We start from the raw sequence: 22,521 nt of genomic DNA, 5'->3' as shown, positions 1-22,521 counted from the left end.
CCTGTATGCTGCCATTAACCATGTGACTTACTAGAGGCGCATACAGATGAGGTAATAAAAGAGCGATTTACCACATGGCTTACCACATCCACTTTGGTATACGGACGGATGTAAAGATGTATACGTACGTAGGCGGTGAATTACGTCACTAGCCAGGCCCACTTTTGTGCATGGTTAGGGGGCATTATGGGGGAAGGCATAAAAGACAGCATACAGGAAGTCTTGGTCTCTTTTCCCCGATTTCGGCTTCCGGTTCGGCAGCAGAACACTACTTGGCTCATCTGGGTTACTTGCTTGGTATCTTGTGGGTAATTTCTACAATAAATAATTAGTTTTACTTTCAGTAACTCTGCCGTTTATTGTTACAGCATCAGAGAACCACAATGGGTTTAGGAAGAAATCTGGTGTCAGGGTAACTTCCAGGAATCCTCAAGTAGGGCTCCAATAGGAATTCTAGTAATAGAGAGGATGCCTGAACTGCCCTACCTCTGTAATAAGTTTGGTGTATACCTCAGTTATCATCCAGCAATTGATGGAAGCAGACACAGAAATCTACAATCAAGAATCTGACATGCTTTGGGAATCCAGAAGAAAGAAGGTGGGAACTTATGAACAAGTGAGGTGAAGTTCATAATGGAGAAATCTACACACACAGCTGAACCAAACTCATAGAAACTCATGGACTCTAGATCTACAACTGTAGTCATACCATGGGGCAAATGATCGCTCTCCATAAGTGGTATAGATTTCTGAAGCTTTGAGTATCTGAGGGGCCCCTGGCAGTCTGACAATGATGCAAACATTGTATATGACCTAGTGTGTTGGAGAATATTTCCTCGGGTGAGATTCCATATTACTGGTAGTAGGACCAGGATGTAATCCCAGCACATGAGTTAGCTTTTTGCAACCCATTTTTTTGTGTTAGGATGTCACGCTCAATCTTAATCCAAAAGAGTGTCACCTGGCCCAGTCTCCATCTGTTATTTCAAATTATGTTGACTCCTCATTGGAGTTCTTCCTAGCAGTAGGAGTAGACTGGTATTCAGCTTGCAGGGGAGTTTGTGAGGATGGGAGTATGTGAAGGTGTGGGAGATGTGATGGGAAGTAGATCAGCTGTTAGGAATTAAATGAAAATAAATTAAAACTGGAAAAATCCAAAATATAAAAAGCAAAAAACTACTCACCTTTCAGATAAAGTGAGGAATTCTAATAGAGACATTGTGTGTTGGGTTGAATGAAAAGTGGCAATTATAAATACAGACATGTGACTACATATATCCACAATAATGGGACTATAGGGAGAGTAATTAAAATTTAAGTGTTGCAGATTTTGGCAGATTATTTCAGTGGTGGGGACATTTGTATATTCATGAATCTCATCCAATACCAGTTTTTTCTCTCTACTTCTAGTGTGTTGACTAAAACGTCTTGTTTTAGGCCCTGTATATCTCTCCATGTATGTAACACCCCTACATGCCTCTCAAATATAAAGGACTCTCACATCTTAAGTACTATGAGTCAATGTAAACTTTTCCCAAAGTCATTTTTGGTGATGATATTTGATCATAGCAAAAAAAATGTAACCGATATGTAGTCTTGTAGATTCAATCATAAATAATAAGACTGTAACCAGCAGAATATTCTAGGAGACATTACAGTGACTGAGCATGCCACTTCTCAGGAACACCTAACTGTGTCGAGTAGACAAAAACTAACCCATGAGTGACTGAATATAAACAAACATTTAAACCTAAAAAACTTCATCTTTAAGAATCGGTGAACAAATACACACTGTATACTGATAGTTATTTTTCATTCTTCACTATGGGGAGGTTTGTAGTGCACTGGGTGATATAGTTGTGTTATTATAACAACTTTAAAGCTTCATAATAAATTATAACACACTTTGAATATATTTTTGCCAATGTATCAACTGTTCATATAAAGATAATTGTTGGTCCTTTGGTGTATTGGGTAAAAATGATCCTACTTTAACTTTTAGTCCAAGACCCTTTGGAAAATTCCAAAAGTTGAGAATGTCATACTTATCCTCTAACCCCTGCTTCCAATCTAAATCCATGTTGTCACTGACATGGTTATTCCTCAAGAAAGGGTGAAGCTGAAAGAGAAGCAACAACACATTTTAAACTATGTATCAACAGTTGACCACAAATGTAATATAGAACGACTCTAATTGTTTATAATCTCTGATGTAGAACAACACACTTATGCATGTATCACTGATCCTGAGAAATTGTTACCTGGGTTAATGTGATACCATTCTACTACTGTAAGAACGCTCAACTTCAAGGAGATCTTCTAAACTTACACAAATAGCATATCCCAAAGTTCCATGAGAAAACTGTGTACACTGATGTCTAAATATTAGTCAGAGAAATAATTTATGTACTAATACATTGTACTAATGTCCCATCATTTCTTCAGTTAGAGAGAAAATGCTTAGTTATTTAATGTAATCTCTTACCATGAGAAGGTTGTGAAGTTATTTGTGACACAGAGTTAATGAAATAACTACCAATATATCTTCTTTGCTACTAGCACCACATTCTTCATTAGTTTCCATAAAATAGCTGTACTATATTGTATGATAGGATAACAAGTAAATATTCTCCTTTGATTTTAAGATATTGATGAAATATGCAATACCAAATATTGAAAATATTGAAATTCTTGGAAAATGTCACATTTCTGAAGTTCTAATACAATGGGATGAGTACTACCTGCCAGAGAAAGAAAATCATTTCATTACCATTTGCAAATTGTTGCATTTCCACTTGTTGAAGTCTCATCTCATGGAGACTGTGAGCAACAGTATATACAGCTTTATATATATTGTAACACTCTTCACTCATTTTCATGTCAAAAATATGTCTAGACAGGGATTCCAAGGAGTCTCTCCAAAAGTTGACAATCACGCTCTGAAAATGAGCAATTGAAGAACAAAAACCATAACTTAGGAAGGTAAATGTCTTCTGTGTAATTGAAAGGATTAACTGTTTTGATAAAATTTGGAAATTCAGCTATTTCCTCATGCTGAAGTGAAAAAATGAGACTTCCATGGAATGGATCTACCAAGAAATAATCAGCATGATTGGTAACATCACACTGAGAGTTCATGACCCAGAATTTCCATGTAAAAAACTGTTTTCCAAGACTCAGTATTAAACTTGTAGTGAATCACTGTCACCATAAATGATTATTATGTTTGCCAATGATTCCTGGATCTTCCCCAAATTTGACCACAATTTATAGGAATATGAATTCCATGTGCTGGAGATCATTTCAACCAAAGCTATACAAACTGTATGTTTCTCCATATATTTTCTTAAGTCAGACAGAAACTCAGTCCCTCTGTGGTCAACTTAAAGAAGCAGACAAACCCAGTTGCAGCCAAAATGAACCAACAAAGAAACCATGGCAAGAGACAGAGATGTGCCTTTGGATGCTATCTGATAAAGAGAATTATACTGGTTTCGGTAAGTCAAGTTAGGATCAAATAGAACAATGGTAAGCTGAAGAGAAATCAACAAGGAACAAGTGTCAAACAACAGCATCAAACACAATATCTACTCTAAAGGAACAGATAGAAATGATCAGGATGATGATTTATTTATAAAGACATTAAAGGAAAAATTCTTTGACAGCATTTCCAGTGAATTACTGAACTCTCCTTCATTTTTAAACAATCTTCCTTGTCACCTCCATCTTTCATTTCTTTCTTTTCCAAGTGACAGAAATATGCATCCAATTGTCTTGACATGTGTCATAGATAGATAAATAATTCACATGTCTCTGTTTTGTCTCAGCATATGTCTGAATTGTCAGCAAGGAGATTTGACTATAATTCAAATATGATGTCTCACTTGTGGTAATTTGTAGAGTTGAATCAGTGTTGCAATATGGACAGACTTTGCCCATGATGGTCCTGTTATTGCAGCCAGTGACTTTCTCTCCTTTACTCAGTTATAGTTAGAGATGGGATAACCCATGTCTGTGAACCAATGGAGTACATGCCCAAGGATATTTGCTCACTGTGAGGCAAATTATGAAAATCAAATCTGAGAGATGAGTTTGGTAAAAGATGGGGATTCCTGTTATCTCTTCAATGGCAAACTCCAGGGCAAGAATAAAATCATAGTTTTTAAAATTACACCTGAGTAAATAAAATTAAACACACACTAGAGAATGTGATAGATCACACAGAACTACAGTTCAATCTAATCATTCTAGTCAAATATTGATGTTTTTACATAGTCGACATTTAATATCTCGCACTAAATGACTGGAATTCAATTTATCATGTTACCTTGTTATAAGGAAATAAAATCCTTCAGTTAGTAACCTTAATATCGACAGTCCCATGAAGCTCACTTAATCTTCAATTTTATGTAGTATAATACTAAAATTTTTTAACATGAATATGAAAAAATTTACCTCATAAAGCATCATGTTTCTTGTTGTTACCAGCTATATTTAGTGGAAATTAAACATTCCTTAATTAAATTACTCAGCTTTACAAGGTAATATTTTAATCAAAGAATATCACTGAATTAATTTGATTCAACTATGTACACAGTTAACATATTTGACAATATTTTCTCTATGTGATTTTATGTTACTCTATTTTGTGTGTGTGTGTGTCACTGTGTGTGTGTGTAAGTGTGTGTCAAAATTTTCGTGTTTTAAATTTTATGAGTGCAAGACAGGAAAACCTCCAAATACAGTTCTGCCTTTATTTTCCCTTCCAACAAGTCTGTACTTTTCCCACAGTATATGTCTGATATCTCCATTTACTACTCCCAGGGCTTCTTATGTATCAGACATCTATCCTCCACATGATCCCTAGATTACACACGTACACTTATAAATTTTCTGGGGTTCTGAATTCAGGCCATATAACTTGTGCCATAAACACTTTTGACTTTTGAGACATTCCTCATTTTAGTGTCAACGTCTTAAATTTAGAAAAGTAGGGAAGCAATATAGGTATGACTTCGAGTTGAGGAGGATTCTGGGAAATATAGTAAAGAAAGTCCCCATGTTATCCAGGCATGAAGTGACATATCAAGGCAGAATCTGTATATAACCAGAGACAAGCAGGAAATCAGTCTCTTCTCTTGTCTTCAGTTCTCTTCTCTTCCCTTCCTTTCCCTTTCCTTACCTTCCCTTATCTTCTTTTCTCATTGCTTCTATTCTTTGGGGAGACAACATGTGGACCCTAAGGAATTATAAGGCCTGAAGCTTTTCTCAGGTAATATTAAAACTCACAGAAATAATTATATTGTTTTGAAGTGGTTAATTTAGACAGAGCTAGCCAATACAAAGCCCAATTCACCACCCAATATCTTTATAAATCATATAGTGTCTGCATGCTTCTTTGTGTCAGAGAAGGGCAGTGAGACATAGCTGAACCAGCAACATTCATGTTACAAGTAGGTTTCATTCAAATACCATAAAAAGTAAAAAAATGAAAGGAATCCCTTGAAGTCATGCATGAAAAACATTTTCAGTTTTTGTCTTAGGGAAGTCCAAGAAAACTCCTCCTAAGATACAGGCTCCTCCCCATGCCATTCATGACTTCCAGAAAAAGAGAGAGCATACTATTACTGAAGACGCCAAAACTTAAGAAATTATATGAAAGAATCAATCTGGGTTTGCCTGGATGCCTCCCTACTTAGAACTGGCTGTCCCAATTGTAGGAGTCATACAAGCTCAAAATAGAGAAAATCCTATTCGTTGGTAAGGGTAATAAATCACAGCACTTGGAAGCAGAACACTATTTTCTGAAAGGTATAATCATGACACTTATACCCTTGGATAATTCACAGTTACATAATGGGACTTAGTCATGTTAAGATAGCAAAGAATTGTACCTCTCATTTAGTCTGTAAGTGTACCTGTATACACTGTATACACTGTATACACTGAAGACAAGGACTGAATCCATCGATGTCTATTGTGCTGTCAGTATCTCTCAATGTAGTAACTTGTTTTAGGTTTCTGTAGTTCTGCTAATTGCTTTCTTGTCTTTTTAAATGAAAATAAGTCAACATGGATAGTATTTTTTCCTCAAAACCTCATCCTGAAGAACCTCAGTGCTAGTCTGTGATACCACGGACACAGTATAGTCACAAACCAGCTAATGGTGACTTTCTGTTGCTTTAAACTCACATCTAAGCAGTGTTTTCTGGTGAATACCCATAATATTTGAGATTGTTCCACAGATACCTCAAAGCAAGTCTTCAGGACACAAGAGTTCTCCAAGTTCCTCAGATAAATGAAGAAATCAGTGATCAAGGAGCTCAAAGGGGGTGTATAACCAAGGGTCCATGTGTCCATGTTGTCCTTTGATCAATTTGTGCCTAGGAATTTGAGGAATCTTACATGTGCACCCCCAAAGGAAACAAAGTAAAATGTTTCCTTGTCTGTCACCTTTGCAGCTAAGTATAATTTGAATACATAAGAGACACGTAAGAAATATCTTTTGGTTTAGTGTTCAGAAGCCATTTGACAGTATACTAGATTCCTCTGTCTGTTCAGGCATACGAATGTGTGGCGGCCTCTCCCAGTTTTTTTATTGTGTTTCTGTGTGTCTTTCTAAGCTTTTCTGTCAGTTTTGATTAGCTGTATTCACCTGTGGCTTTTTCTCCTGTGACACCTTCTCCAAACATTCTTCTTTTTGCTCTGCAAGGTCTCTCAGAGAACAAACTAATAATTATCTCCACCCATCTCACTATGGAGTACATTTTGTTTTGTTATTTGAGTCCTCCTTGGTCATGCTTGGGCCTTATGTTGAGGTGCTAAAGAACCATTCCTCCATCCATGGCTTATTGCATCTAAGCAGAATGCATTCAGGGAGTGTGTAAGACTTTCCCTGGGTGAGAATCTCTCCACTATTGGCCTACTGTAAGCAACCCCAAAGAGGGAGGAAGTAACTCTGGGTTGACACTAAAAGAAAAGAAATGTATTGTCATTTCTCTTTCATGATGCCATCTTTTTAGAAGGCTACCTATCATGACTGCAAGCTGAAGGTTGGAAAAAGGAGCCTGTCTCATTAGGATTGCTGGCATCCTTCAGATTACAACTGAAGAGACAAAGAGAAATATTTTAGAATTCCCAGATGTAGCTGCTAATTGCAGCCTCTGGGTAGCAGAGTTATTTCAACTTACAATGCCTCCATACACAAGCTCAAAATAAGAGAAGTAAGACCCTAATCTGGACTAAGACTATAAAAAGATACTCAAGTCTTTGACAATAGCTCTGAATTTGGTTCTAGCCTTGGAAATTTCAGTTGCGTCCAAACAATTTCATGTGTATGACAATGACACAAAAACAAAGGGGGTTTTAACCCAAATGTTGAGTGCCAGTGGCCTTGTCAGAGGAGCAGTATGCAGCTATTGAATTTCATGGTGTCAACCCATAAAGAGGTGAATCCTTCTTGACTCAATATTGGGTAGAAAAGCCTTAAGACTATAGACTTCACAATGTCTTATGCTTTGGATGTGTATTTACATGCAATCATAGTGTGAATGGTTGTGGGGAGATCCCAAAGACTGTACTATAGTGTGTTTATCTAATACAGACATCCTGTTTTAGTAGACACTTTTACCCATGGATTATTATGAAGATTCTTTCTCGCTAAACTGTATTGTGTAATTGATTAGAATAATGGTAATTTCAACAGAATTTTGTACTGAAAATGAATATAAGAAAATGTCATACAGCTAGGGCCTATGTATTTCATCTAAGGAGATACATAGGTGACAGTTCAGTTTAACGATTAAGAAAAAAACTTCAGTCCAAGGATCCAAGGTGCCTTAAATTCCTTTAATAGTGATGTTCAAAGATGCATTAATATGTTTCTATGTGTACTAAAGCTGAAACAAAGCATTAGAATGACCTCATGTTAAATTATTATATTCTGAAAACAGTTTGAGGTTACAAATGAAAAAAAGCAGGTCAATTTTTATAAGGTGACCATTGGTTAATGATCAAAGATTGTCATTAATTCATTATGCTCATTTGTTTACTTAACATCTTGGTACATATTGTGCATGCACTCTAAAGTTTTAATGTAGAGCTGACTGACTTGTTTTCATATAAAAGAGTTTAGATTTGTGATTCCTTTATGATTCCTCATAAGATTTCATTTCAAGAAAAATTAAGTAATTGCTCCTTTCTTTGTAATCAAAAATTTCAGTGTGCTAGTGAATGTACTGATTGCAAAAAATAAATTGCATGCTTACACTCTGTTAAAATTTTAGAAGTTGCTTGGATAATAATGAGTTTGTGGGACAAGATATTTTTCAAATATGTTATGGAAAATATTTCATAATGTAAGGCATACAGAAAACAAGCTGCCTTTTACTTGTAATCCTTGTAATCATTAACTTGAATAAAAGAATGTTGCCACAATTTATTTGCTATGTTACCAGAAAGATTTTGTTGGAATATTTAAGCAGTAGAGGAAATATAAATTGAGAATAAGGCAGATTAAAGACAACTAGAAGAAAAACATCAAGAATGAATAAATTCAGAGATAAATATTAAAAGAGTTAGAAGGAAAACATGTAGCAAAACAGAAGGAACATTTCTGGATAGAGAGACGAAAAGCAACAAGTAATTAAAACAGAGACGAAGTAACAAAAAGTCAGAAGGTATCCATTAAGAAAGTATGTGAGTAACTTTTCCCTTACCCTGCAATAAAATGTCACAGTTTGCAGAGTCTTTGGATTAGTTTTGATCCCTGTGCTTCTGGAGGCAAGTATCTATGTAACAATAGTTGGTGCTATAGAAATTCCCTGTGGCACACTATTCCAAATAATTGGAGTCTGTAACCAAAAGGATACGTGAAATATCTGTGGAGGCTTCAAGTTGCTTAATAAAAGAAAGCAAGTAGTTTAACTTTGTCAAGATCTTCTATTATTAGCATCAAACAAAGATGGGGTTTTGATCTGAGGAATACACAAGAACACTACTTATATAAGACACTACTCTTCTAACACCTGCCCCACCCTTTGAGTTCAGTTTGAGAAATCAACTCTCATCAATCCTACTATCTTCTTGCATGGGGAAAACTTTCTGGGTATCACCAAAATGTTATCACTAGATGAAAACTAAACCAGGTACATAGAAGCTGTACTAGCTACTTAATTAAAAGGATTTGTGCTCAAGCAGGTACTTCATCACAGTGAGAAGAACAGATCGATCTGACAGAGCATATCATATGGGGAAAAACTAATTCTACCATCATAAACATGAGCAATCAGTTGGTGTGCTTTTGCAACTGGTAAGCCAATTCTATGATCTATAGACAAGGAGGGTTTCTCACTGCTGGGAAAAGAATGTCAAAAAAAAACTTTGGAAAACCAGAAGTAGTGTCAGAGTAAGGTCTAAACATCAAATCCAGGAGCAATGATAGAGATAAGTTTAAGATACAGATCCGGAACTGCATCAGTGAGAGTCCCAAATCCCAGCCTGGAAGAAGCATCAGAGGAAGTCTTGAGCTTCAGGTCCAGAGTACAATAAAGGGGTCCAGGCACCTTAGAACTGGAAGCAGTGTCAGAGGGAGGCCCCAGGTTCAAACGTGGGAGCAGTGATGAAGCAGTAATGTTCACTGGAATGTCTGTTCTAGTTGTGCCCTACTGAGAAGTAAATGGAGCCACAGACAATAACCATAACAATTGGAGAAATGAGAATACCTGAAGCACAAGCTCCAATTATACCAATTAGCGGAAGAGACGCTAAGACAACAATCTAAGAGCACACTCAACAATATAAACAGCAATAAGGACCACAAGAAACTCATGGTGCTAACATAGCAATCCCTTAGCATCCCAACACATATGAAGTAGAATAAAAAATAACCTAAAAAGAAACTTCATAATGATGACTGAGGCCATTGAAGAGGAAATAAAAAATTCTCTGAAAGAGTAGAGCAAAAGGCAAGCAAAATTTTGGAAGAGAACAACAAATCACATGAGGTAAAACAAGAATATTAATCAAGCAAGTGAAAGAAGTGACTCAAGATATGAATTTGGAAATAAAGGTAATAAAGGAAACACAAACAAAAGGAAATCTGGAAATGAGAATCTGTATAAATAATCAGGAACAACAAATGCAAGCTTACATAGCAGAATAAAAGAGATGAAAGCGAGAATTTCAGGCATTGAAGATAAATTGAATGAAGTAGATTAATTGGTGAAAGAAAATTTTTAATCAACAAACCCTTAACAGAAAACATGTAGAAAATCTGGTACAGCATGAGCAAGATGAACATGAAGTTAAAACAATAGGGCATAAAAAGGAGGTAAGACCCTAAAGTCAAAAATTATATTCAACAAAATCATAGAAGAAAACTTCCCCAACCCAATGAAAGATATGTTTGAAAATTCAAGAGCTGTGCAGAATAATGAATACATTGGAGCAGAAAAAAACAAATGTTCATTCATCACATAATATTCAAAACAATAAATTAATAAACAGCAGAGTATTAACAACTCTAAAGGAAAAGGCCCGGGTCATATAAAGGCAGACCTCTCAGAATAACACCTGACTTCTCAGAGGAAACAATGAAAGACAAAAGGTCCTGTTCAGAATTTCTGAAGATGGGAGAGGATCATGGATGCCAGACCAGACTACTCTGCCCACCAAAGTTTTCAATAACCATAAATGGACAAAGTAAATACTCCATGATAAAACAAAATTTAAACAATATCTATCCACAAACTCGGCCATACAGAAAGCACTAGAAGGAAAACTCCAGCCCAAGGAAGTTAACTGCACCCACAAAAATATATATAATAGATAATCTCATGGTACCAAGAGCCAAAAGAAAAAAGGAATGGAAATTCACACACAATACCAACACAACCACCACCAAATCCAAGACAAACAAGAATTAACAATGAATGGTCACTAATATCCCTCAATATTAAGGGCCACAACTCACCTAAAGAAAGACACAGGCTAACAGACTGGCTAGGAAGACAGAATCCATCCAAATAGACCTAAATATCAAAGAAAGACAGTACCTCAGAGTTAAGGGTTGGGAAAAGATTTTCCAATCAAACAAGTGTGGGTAGCAATTTTAATATCTAACAACTTAGACTATAAACTAAAATCAATCAAAAGAGATGAAGAAGGTCATTTTATATACATCAAAGGAGAAATACATTAGGATGAAGTCTCAATTCTCCACATCTATCCCCCAAATACAAAGAAATCCATATTTGTAAAAGAAACATTACTAAAAAGCAAATCACACATAAAACCTCACACTTATAGTAGGAGATTTAAACACCCTACTCTCATCACTAGACATGACAACAGACAGAAACTTAACAAAGAAACAAAGGAACAAACAGAAGATATGGCACAATTTGGTTTAACATATATCTATAGAATGTACCATTCACAAACAAAAGCATATACCCTCTTCTCAGTACCACATGGAAGCTGCCCTAAATCAATCACATGTTCACCAATGCAGCAAACCTCAATAGTTAAAAATAATTGGAATAACCCCCTTAATGTCATTGGACCACCATGCTTTAAAGTTAAAATTCAAAACCAACACAAACTTCAGATATCCTACCAACAAATGGAAATTTATCAATGCATAGTTGCACAATTTCTGTGTCAAGGAAGAAATAAAAGCCATGTTAAAGGCCTACTAGAATTCAATGAGAAGGAATGCACAACATACCCAAAAATAGGTTATAATTTGGAAACAGTGCTAGGAGGAAATTCCTAGAACAATGTGCCCATATGAAAAAACTGGGTACCAGTCACACTAGAAAATTAACAACACAATTGAAAGCTTTGGAACAAAAAGAAGCAAACTCAGCTCATCCTGGAGAAGGAGTCAGCAGGAATTAATAAAATTGATTTCTGAAATTAATACAGTATAAATTGGAAAACTGTACAAAGAATGTAAGTAATAAACAGTTGGTTCTTCAAATAAATCAACAAGACAGACAAACTTTTACCCAGACTAACCAAAAGGAAGAGAGAGAAGTTATGAATTAACCAAATCAGAAAGGTAAAGCAGGAAATAACAATGAACAGTGAGGAAATCCACAGAATCATCAGATCATCCATTAAAAAACACTACTGCAGAAAATTCAAACATGTAAAGGAAATGGAAAATTTTCTGGATAGATATCACTTACCTAATTAAATGAATCGCAGATATGCAATTTAAATATACCTAAAACCCATAATGAAATTTAAGCAGTCATCAAATTTCTCCCAAACAAATAAAGCCCAGGGATATATAGCTTCAGTGTAGAATTCCATCAGAAATATAATAAACCAATTCTCTTCAAAGTATTCCACACAATAGAAGCGTAAGGATCATATCAAATACTTTTTATGATGCTAGAATTACCTTGTTACCCAAGCCAAACTAAGACACAATTAATAAATAGAACTACAGACTAACATCCACCACGAACACTGATGGAAAAACACTCAACAAAATAATGGCCAATTGAATCCAAGAACACATCAGAAAAATCATCCACTGTGATAAAGTAACCTTCATCCCACGGATGCAGAGATGGTTCAGGAAATGAAAATCCATCAATATAATCAACGATACAAAAAATGAAATAGAAAAAAAAGCATGATAATTTTACTAGGTGCTGAAGTCTTTCACAAAATCCAACACCCCTTCATTTTGAAGGTCTTGGATAGATCAGGGATAACACAAGCATACTTAAAAATAATAAAATCAATATACAGCAAATCGAAAGCCTATTTCAATATAAAAGGAGAGAAACACAACACAATGCCTCTGAAATCAGGAACAAGAGCAGTTGTCCACTCCATATCTCCTCAATATTGTCATCGAAGTTCTAGTCAGAGCCATAAGTGAAAAACAGGAGATCAAGAGGATACAAATTGGAAACAAAGAATTTATACTTTCCCAATTTGCAGATGATATTATAGTTTATATAAATTACTGGAATAAAACTCTACAAGGGAACTACTACAGCTGATAAACAACTCCAGAAAAGTGGCAGGATACAAGATTAACTCAAAAAATCAGTAGGCTTACTATATCATCTGATAAATGGGCTGAGAAAGAAATCAGAGAAACAGCACTCATTACAATAGCCACAAACAGCATAAAATATCTTGGGGTAATGCTAACCAAACAAGTGAAATAACTCTAGAGAAAGACCTTTGAGTCCTTAAAGAAAGAAATTAAAGAGGATACCAGAAAATGCAAAGATCTCCCATGCTCTTAGATAGGTAGGATCAATGTAGTAAAATGGTGTCTTGCCAAAGGCAATCGATAGATTCAATGCAATCCTCATCAAAATCCCAACACACTTCTTTACAAACCTTGAAAGAATCATACTAAACATTATATGGAAAAAATAAAAGACCCAGAGCAGCCAAAAAATTCCTGTACAATAAAAGAATTTCCAGAGGCATCACCATTCCTGACTTCAAGATTTATTATAGAACAATAATGCAGAAATCAGCTTGGTATTGACCCTAAAATAGACCAGTAGACTAATGGACTGAAACTGAAAACTGTGATATGGACCCACACATCTACAAACACCTGATTTTTGACAAAGCATTTAGAATTATGCAGTAGAAAAAAGAAAATCTATTTTCAACAAATGTTGCCAGCAAAACTGGATGCTGACATAGAAGATTGCAGATAGATCCAAATCTATCACCATGCACAAAGCATGAGTCCAAATGCATCAAATACTTCAACATAAATCTATCTACACTGAATCTCTTAGAAGAGAAATTGGGAAAGTAGGAAGTACCCTTGAATGAAATGGTATATATGACTGCTTTGAGATCCTTATACCGCAGGACAGATATTGAGATTGGTCATTAATAAATGGGACCTCCTGAAGCTTAGAAGTTCCAGTAAGGCCAAGGACACAACCAACATGACAACATAGTAACCCAAAGAATGGGATAGGATCTTTATCAATATCATATCTTACAGAGGGCTGATTTCCAAATATACAATGAACCCAAGAAAAGAGGCACCAAAATATAAAAAAATTAAATTAAAAATTAGCGTATATAACTAAACAGAGAATTCTAAATAGAGAAATCTAAAATTACTTAAAGACACTTAAGTAAGTGCTCAAAATCCTTAACCATAAGGGAATGCAACTCAAAAAAAATCTCTGAATTATCATCTTACTCTGGTCAGAATGGCTAACATCAGAAACACCAATGAGAATCTATGCTAGAGAGGGTGTCAAGATTTAGGAACACTCCTCCATTGCTGGTGGGAGTGAAAACATATATAGCCACTTTGGAAATCAGAATGGCAGTTTCTCAGGAAAATGGGAATCAGTCTAACTCACAATCCAGCAATTCCACTCTTGCTCATATACCCAAAGAATTCACATTCATACAAGCACATATGTTCAACTATGGTTTATAGCAGCGTTGTTGTAATAGCCAGAATGTGGAAGCAACCTAGATGCCCCGAAACTGAAGAATGGATGGAGGAAACATGGTACATTTATACAAGAGAGTACTACTCATAAGAAAAAAAAATGAAATTTTGAAATTGGCAAAAAAATGACTGGAAGAAAACATCCTAAGTAAGTAACCCAACCACAGAAAGACATGTATGGTATGTACACACTTATATATGGAAATTAGACATAAAGAAAAGGACAACCAGGTCACAATCCATGCCAGAAGAGAAATTAAAAGATGAGAAGTACCACAAGAGAAAAATCTCATGGTACCCTGAAGAAGGGGAAAGGGACAAGAACCCCTGAGAGCATGGTGGGAAAGATGTGGGAGGTAGGAAAAAGAGAAAAAGGAGAGATCAAGAGGTATAAGGAAGAGGAATAGAAAGGATCAAGAAAGGAGATACCTTGACAATGGGAGTGAGTATATGATTAGAGAGAGGTCTGACACTAGGGAAATGTTCAGGGATCAATAGGAATTACCCTAACCAAGAATCTAGGCAGTAGAATAGAGACTGTTTGATGCCCTTCCCCTATTCCTTCTCCTATATCTAGATTAATGACGACATCGATTGCCATCCTAGAGCCTTCATCCAGTATTTGATCAAAGCAGAGGCAGGCACTCACAGCTAAATACTGAGCTCTACTCATGTATTCTAGTTGTAGAATAGAAGGGATGAGCAAAGGAGATGATACTATGTTGGAGAAATCCACAGGAACAGTTGCTCTGACCTAGTGAGAGCACAAAGACACTAGAAGTAAAGCTGGGGAATGAGTGTTGCATCGAACCAAGCCATCTGAATGTGGGTTAATGCTAAGAGGTCTGGTTTGCCTGGTGCTGGTAGCACATGCCTTTACCCTCAGGACTAGGGAGGCAGAGGCATGTGAATCTCTGTGAGTTTGAGGCCAGCCTGGTCTACAGAGTGAGCTCCAGGACAGCCTCTGAAACAATACAGAGAAATTCTGTCATAAAAAAAGAAAAAAAGCTAAGAGGCCTGGGAAGTCTATGGGAGTTCAAACAGTGTAGCCTATATTTATCCCTATCCCATTCACTCTGGAGGGAAACTATTGCAGCCCAAAAGAAAGAAAGACGTCCAAGTCCCTCCCCCAAACAATGTGACAGATTTTGATGTTTGTGGTCAGTCTCACTATGATTGGGGAGTTGTTGGGGTGGCATGGCAGATTCTATGTAGAGAATTTCAGGATGGGAATGCAAGGGAATGGTTGTATTGATATGTAAAATAAGACTATTTCTAAAAAAATAAAAGAATGGTCATTGCCAAACTCTTTTTATGGGGATACAAGTACCTTGGTAACTAAGAAAAACAAAGGCATAACTATGAAAGACTTACAGACCAATATCCCTCAAGAACACTAATGCCAAAATGTTAAATAAAACACTGGCAAACCCAATCCACAAAACATCACAAAAATCATCCACCATGATCAAGTAGGTGTCATCCCAGGGATGCAGGGATGGTTCAATATAGGAAAACCCATCAATTTCGTCATCAATATTAACAAAATAGAAATAAAAATCACATGATTATCTCACTAGATGCTGAAAAAACCTTTGACAAAATCCAAAACCCCTTCTTCATGATGAAAGTCTTGGAGAGATTAGACACAACAGAAACATGCCTAAACATAGTAAAAGCAATATACAGCAAACGTACAGCCAGCATCATACTAAAGGGAGAGTATCTCAGTGTGTTTCCTCTAATATCAGGAACAAGCCATCCCTGTCCACTTTCTTTATATTTCTTCAATATTGTACTTGAAGTTCTAGATAGAGCAAGGAGAGCAAAGAATATCAAGGTGAAACAAGTTGGAAAGGAAAAAGTCAAGCTTTCACTATTTAAAGATGATATGATAGTTTTCATAAGTGACCCAAAGACTTCTACCAGGGAACACCTACAGCAGGATAAAAGATTAACTAAAAGAAAAGCAGTAGCCCTACTATTTACAGATAAATGGGCTGAGAATGAAATCAGAGAAACATCTCTCTCAACAATAGCCACAAACAACATAAAATAACATGGGTAATGCCAAAAAGAAGTGAAAGACATGTATACCCAGAAATGTTAGTCTTTAAAAAAGAAGTTTAAGAAGATCCCTGAAAATGGAATGATCTTCCATACTCTGTAATAGATGGGATCAACATAGTAAAAATGATAATCTTGCCAAAAGCAGTCTACAGCTTCAATGCAATCCCCAGCAAAATACGGGCACAATTCCTCACAGACCTTGAAATACTGTACCCAACTTTATATAGAAAAACAAAAAACCCAGGGCATAGAAAAGAACCCTCTTCAGTAAAGGAACTTCCAGTGGTATCACCATTCCTAAATTCAAGATCTATTATAGAGCCATAGTTCTGAAAAGAGTTTGGTATTGTCACAAAAATACACAGGTTGACCAATGCAATCAAACTGAAAACCCTGCTGCAAATCCACACTCCTACAAATAGGTGATTTTTCATAATGAAAAAATAATTCATCTTCAACAAACGGTGCTGGCATAACTTGATGCTGATGTGTAGAAAAGTACAAAGAGATCATTATCTATCACCATGCACTAACTTCAAGATCAAATGGATCAAAGACCTCATCATACATCCAGCCACAATAACTAAATAGAACAGAAATTGGGAGGTAACCTTGAATGAATTTTTACATTGGACTCTTTCCAAAACTAACACCAGTAGCACAGATACTGAGATCGACAATTAATAAATGAAACTGAAACAGTTCTGTAAGGCAAAGGACATTGTCAACAAGACAAAACAGCAGCACATGGCATAGTAAAAAATATTCAACAGCCCCACATCTGATAGAAGGCTGCTTTCTAAAATATACAAAGACCTCAAAAACCTGGTAACCAAAACAACAAGCAGTACAATTTAAAACTGGGGTATAGAACTAAATAGAGAATTCTAAATAAACGAATCTAAAATAAGTGAAGACACATAAGAATGTGTTCAACATCCTTAGCCATCAGGGAAATGCAAATCAAAACATCTATGAGATACTATCTTGCTCCTGTCAGAATGGCTAATATCAAAAACTCCAATGGCAGTTGATGCTATAGAGGATGTGGACAAATGGGAACAATCCTCCATTGTTTATTGGGGGTGGAAGCTTGTACATCCACTTTGGAAATCATTTTGTGATTCCTCAGAAAAATAGGAATCACTCTACTACAAGATCCAGCAATTCCAGTCTTAGGCATATGCCCAAAGGTTGCACATTCATACAACATGGACATCTGTACATAGCAGTATCATTTGTAGTGGCCAAAATCTGGAAGCAACCTAGATACCCCTAAACTGAAGAATGTATAAAGAAAATGTGGTACATTTACACAATGGAGTACTACTCAGTGGAAAAAAACAGATTCTTTAAATTTCAAGACAAGTGGATGGATAAAACCAGATAAAACCATCCTGATTGAGATAACAAAAAGACAAACACGGTATGTACTCACTCATATATGGATTTTAGACATAGTCCAAAGTATTACCAGCCTACAATTCACACTGCCAGAGAAGGTAGGATACCAGGAGTACCCTAAGAGTGTCATACATGGTCCCCCAGAGAGGGTGAAATCAACAAGATCTCCTGAGAAAATTGAGAGCATGGGGGCAGCGAAGAAGGAGTTAGGATAAAGAGAAGGTTAGAAGAGGAGGGGAGAAATTGTCATTAGGGAACTTGAAAATTGAGTCCCGGGAATAGAGGAGAGAAAGAAAATATATACCATAGTAGAAGGAGCAATTTTAGGTTCAAAGAAAAATCCAGCACTAGGGAAATGTACAGAGATATACAAGGATGACTCCAACAAACATTCTAAGCAATGATAGACAGGCTACATTAAATGTTCTTCCCCTATCATGCAATTTATGACTATCTTGTACGTGATCCTGTAGCCTTCATCCCACAGCTAAAAGAGCAAAGCAAGCCCTGGAATCTACAGAGGGAGGAGTGATGACAAAAGGGGTGAAGACTAGACTGGAGAAACCCACAGAAACAACTGACCAGAACAAGGAGGAACTCAAGAACGACAGAGTGATAGCTGTGAAGCCATTATTTGACTGACTCAGAGCCCCTGAACATGGATATCAGTTAGGAGGCATGGAAAATCTATAGGAACTCTAGTAGTGGATCACTACTTATTCCAAGTATGTGAATGGACTTTGTGAGCCCATTCCTCATGGAGCAATATTCTCTCAGTCTACATACATGAGGGAGGCCTCACCCTCCCTTGGCAGCCAAAAGGAGTTGGGAAACAGTGGAGGTGGGGCACATGGGAGATAGGGATGGAGAGGGAATGGGGATAGATATGTAAAACATGTTTGACTCTAATTATATAAAAAATAATAAGGAAATATAATAATGGAAAGTGGTAATCAGTTGTCATTAATATTCCTTAATGTAAAACATCTCAATTCACCTAAGAAAGACAAAGACTAACATATTGGATAAAAAAAACCTGATTCCTTCATTGTGCTGCATACAAGAAACATACCTCAAACTCAGAGAAAGTCATTACCTCAGAAATAAGGGTTGGGAAAATAATTTCCAATCAAATGGACCTAAGAAGCAACCTGGTGTAGTTATCCTAATATCTAACAAAATATACTTCAAGTTAATATCAATCAAAATGATAAAGTAGGAAATTTCATATTCATCACAGGAAAAATCTATCAGGAGTAAATGTCAATTCTGAACATCTATGCCCCAAACACAAGAGGTTCTCCCTTTGTAAAAGAATCACTATAGTTTAAATCACAAATAAACCACCCACACTGGTGGGAGACAGCAATATCCCACTCTCACCACTCTGCATACCTTCCAGACAGAAATTTAAGAGAAATAAGGATATTAACAGAGATTGTGACTTAAATGGACTTGTGAGACATCTATAGGATATTCTACTCAAACACAAATTCATACACTAACCTTCCAGCACCTTATGGAATTTTCCAAAATTGACCACATACTCAACAACAAAGCAAACTTCAACAGATACAAAAAATAGGAATAAAACCCTGTACGCTATCATATGACTAAATCTTAAAGTCAGAATTCAAAAGCAACATTAATTTCATGAAGTACACAAACACACAGATATTGAACAAAGATTAACTGAGTCACCCTTGGGTCAAGGATGACATAAAGAAAGAACGAAATAAATCATAAAATTTAATGGAAATGACTTTGTAACATACCCAAACTTATGTGACACAATGCACAAAACTGTGCTTAGAGGAAAATTCATATCAATAAATGCCTATATAAAAATGCTGAAAAAATTGAACACTAGTGAATTAACAGAACAACTGAAAGCACTAGAACAGAAAGAAGTAAACTCATCCAGAACTAACAGACAGCAAGAAACAGTCAAATTGAGAGCTGAAATCAATAAAATGTAAATTATAACTACAAAAAATGTAATGCATCAAATCAATGAGATGAAGAGTTGCTTCTTTGAGAAAGTCAACACAATAGACAAAACTTTATCCAAATTAATTAAAAGACAGAGAGAGAATATCCAAATTAACAAAATGAGAAATTAAAAGGGAGACATAATAATAGACACTGAGGAAATCAAGAAAATCAACAGGACATACTTCAAAAACCTGTACTCCACAATATTAAAACCTAAGGCGGTGGACAACCCACACACCTATGAAAACTTAACATTTGACAAAGAGCTAAAAATATTAGATAGAAAAAATAATATATTCAACAAATGGTGCTGGTATAACTGGCCATAACCATGTAGAAGAATGCAAATAAAATAGATCCATATCTATCACCATGGACAAAACTGAAGTCCAAATGTTTCAGGGACCTCAATATATATCCATTTACACTGAACCTCATAGAAGAGAAAGTGGGAAATACATTCAATGGATAGGCACAAGAGACCACTTCCTAAATATCAGGAGCACAGACGCTGAGAGAAACAATTAATATGGACCTTCTGAAACTGAGAAGCTTCTGTAAATGAAAGAACAGTCACCAAGACAAACAGCTCCCTACAGAATAGGGAAAGATCTTTATGAACCCCACATCTGACAGAGAGTTGATCTCTGAAATATACAAATAATTATAGACTGGAAATGAAACTATTACATAATAAAATTTAAAAAATGAGGTATAGATATAAACAGAGAATTCTCATCAGAACAATCTCAAATGTCAGAATGATACTTAAGGAAATGCTCAACACTCTTACAATCAGGAAAATGAAAATCATAGCAGCTCTGTGATTCCATATTATACTGACCAGAAGGGTTAAGATCAAAACCACCAATGACAGCACATGCTGGAGAGGAGTGGAGAAAAGATAAAACTCCTCTATTGCCCATGGGGTGTAAATGTGTACAGCAAATGTGAAAATCAGTTTGGCTATCTCTCAGAAAATCAGAAATCTGCCAGGCCCTATAGCACAAGGTAATGATGAAATTGATTGTTTATTAATAGGAAATGTGGTAAAACCTTCAGAATTCCATAAAAAACACCATGCTAATAGTAAAAGTTTGAACAAGGATTTTTTAATCACTTGGCAAAAAGCCAAGGAAATAATAAGAAACTTACCTACCTGTTCATTCTACAATAAAACTCCATCAGCAGGCTATAATAATAAAGATATAAACAGAAATGAAATTAGACAAATCAGGTGCTTGCTTTCCAGATATTGGAAGTTGAAATTATATGCATAACACCATACATACCATTTTGAGGTTTCCAATGGGCTACTGTCCTTAGCTCTGAAAATGTTGATTCTGTTATCACAGACCTCTTAGAGGTGATGGCCACTATGGGTATTCCTGCAGAAATAAAAACTGTCAATACTCCAGCATATGTATCCAGCAAATTGGAACAGTTTTGCAAATATTATAACATAAAACAAAGAAATCGCATACCATACAATCCCATGGGATAAGCACTTAAAATATGCTACATAAACAGGCAGGCAAACAAAGACCACCGTACAAAGATTACATAAAGTTTTATTGACATTCAACTTTTAAAGCTAATGAGAAAGGATAAAAAGCTGCAGAAAAAGGGCAGACCACGGGACCAGCTGTTCCGGTGGGACCAGGTAAAACTGGTCCTGCATCCCGGCCTGTGTTCCCAAGCCTGGAGATAGCCTGGGAACTGCACAGTGCTTCCAATCACAGCAAGAACCAAGCACCCAAGATTCCAGGTCTTCACTCCCACCAACGAGACCAGGAAACTAGCAGATCCAGGGAGACCAGAGGACCAGGTGTTCCAGCAGGACCAGGTGCAACAGGACCTATACCCGGGCTTGTGTTCCAGTGCCTGGCGATCTCCTGGGAACTACACAGAGCTTACAATCCCGGCAGGAGACAAACACCACAGACACCAGGTCTTTTCTCCCACCAACCAGAAGAGGAAACCAGCGGACCCAGCAAAGTGACCAGGGGACCAGGTGGGAGGCTAAGCACACCAGATCCCTGGTCTTCTTCTCCAACCACGGGACCAGAACGAGGACAAGGAATAGAAATACTACCAGATTATTGGACTTGCTAGCACCCACCAAAACAGAACTCTAGTCGCTAACCTCCAGACCAGTATGGGGCTCTCACTGCACCCACTAGAAGAAGAGATGGGAAAGTGACAATACAAAACACACTCAGCAACAGAAAAACAAATATGACACCGCCAGATTCTAGATACTCCATACCAGCAAGAATCCAACATTCCAATGCAAATGAAGCAGAAGAGAAAGACTTTAAAACCACTTTCATGAAAATAATAGAGGCCATAAAAGAGGATATAGGAAAATCCCTCAAAGAAATGGATGAAAAAAACAAACAAAAAAAGGCATTAAATGGAAGGTGAAAGAAGGCAAAAATGCAACAAATGGAAGAAAAACAGAGCAAAAATTTCAAGAAATGGAAGAAGAAACAAACCAAAAAATACAAGAACTGGAAGAAAAAGCAAACCAAAAAATTTAAGAAATTGAAGAAAAATAAACCCCCCAAAAATTCAAGAGA

The 22,521-nt window shown here is 36.4% G+C and overlaps 1 pseudogene; it reads right to left on the bottom strand.

The window, feature by feature from the left end:
* Positions 1 to 22,521, bottom strand: part of LOC121138812 — a 59,683-nt pseudogene that overhangs the window by 14,455 nt on the left and 22,707 nt on the right.

Source organism: Mesocricetus auratus, unplaced genomic scaffold (genome assembly GCF_017639785.1).
Source record: "Mesocricetus auratus isolate SY011 unplaced genomic scaffold, BCM_Maur_2.0 Super-Scaffold_3006, whole genome shotgun sequence".
Lineage (NCBI taxonomy): Eukaryota > Metazoa > Chordata > Mammalia > Rodentia > Cricetidae > Mesocricetus > Mesocricetus auratus.
The sequence above is the reverse complement of the archived record's forward strand: the minus strand, read 5'-3'. Positions and strand labels throughout refer to the sequence as shown.